We start from the raw sequence: 1,189 nt of genomic DNA, 5'->3' as shown, positions 1-1,189 counted from the left end.
TAAAACGTTACGAAACAAATCCTAAACCTTTTTATTGATTTAAGCCAAACGTTTAAAACGTTACAAAAAAAATCCAAAAGTTTCTCCTTTTCAGCGATTTAAGTCGAACGTTTAAAACGTTACAAAACCAATCCCAACGTTTAAAAAGTTACGAAACAAAAGCAAACGTTTCACCTTTTTAGCGATTTTTGCCAAAAATTTACAAATATTACGAAACAAATCCAAACGCTTTACCTTTTTAGCGATTTAAGCCAAACTTTTATAACGTTATGAAACAAATGCAAACGTTTAAAACGTTAGGAAAAAAATCTAGACGTTTCACCTTTTTAGCGATTTAAGCCACACGTTTACAAGCATTACGAAACAAATCCAAATGTTTCACCTTTTTAACCAATTAAGACAAACTTTTAAAACGTTATAAAACCAATTCAAACGTTTAAAACGTTACGAAACAAATCCTAACGTTTCACCTTTTTAGCGATTTGAGCCAATTGTTTAAAACGTTACGAAACAAATCCTAACGTTTCACCTTCTTAGCCATTTAAGCCGAACGTTTAAAACATTACGAAACATATCCTAAACCTTTTTAGCGATTTAAGCCAAACGTTTATAACGTTATAAAACAAATCCAAACGTTTCACCTTTTTACCGATTTATGCTAGACGTTTAAAACGTAACGAAACAAATCCAAACGTTTAAAACGTTACGAGACAAATCCAAACGTTTCCTCTTTTTAACGATTTAAACCAAACATTTAAAACGTTACGAAAAAAATTTAATCGTTTAATATGTTATGAAATAAATCTAGACCTTTCATCTTTTTAGGGATTTAAGCCAAACGTTTACAAACATTATGAAACAAATCCAAACGTCTCACCTTTTTAGCGATTTAAGAAAAACGTTTAATACGTTACAAAACCAATCCAAACGTTTAAAACGTTACGAAATAAATTCTAACGTTTTATCTTTTTAGCGATTTATACCAAACGTTTAAAACGTTACGAAACAAATCCTAACGTTTCACCTTTTTAGCGATTTAAGCCTAAAAATTACAAATGTTACGAAACAAATCCAAAGGTTTCACCTTTTTAGCGATTTAAGCCAAACATTTAAAATGTTAAGAAACAAATCCAAACGTTTAAAATATCGCAAAACAAATCAAGACGTTTCACCATTTTAACGATTTAAG

This window comes from Mercurialis annua, linkage group LG5, assembly GCF_937616625.2.
Source record: "Mercurialis annua linkage group LG5, ddMerAnnu1.2, whole genome shotgun sequence".
Lineage (NCBI taxonomy): Eukaryota > Viridiplantae > Streptophyta > Magnoliopsida > Malpighiales > Euphorbiaceae > Mercurialis > Mercurialis annua.
This window is presented reverse-complemented; position numbering follows the sequence as displayed.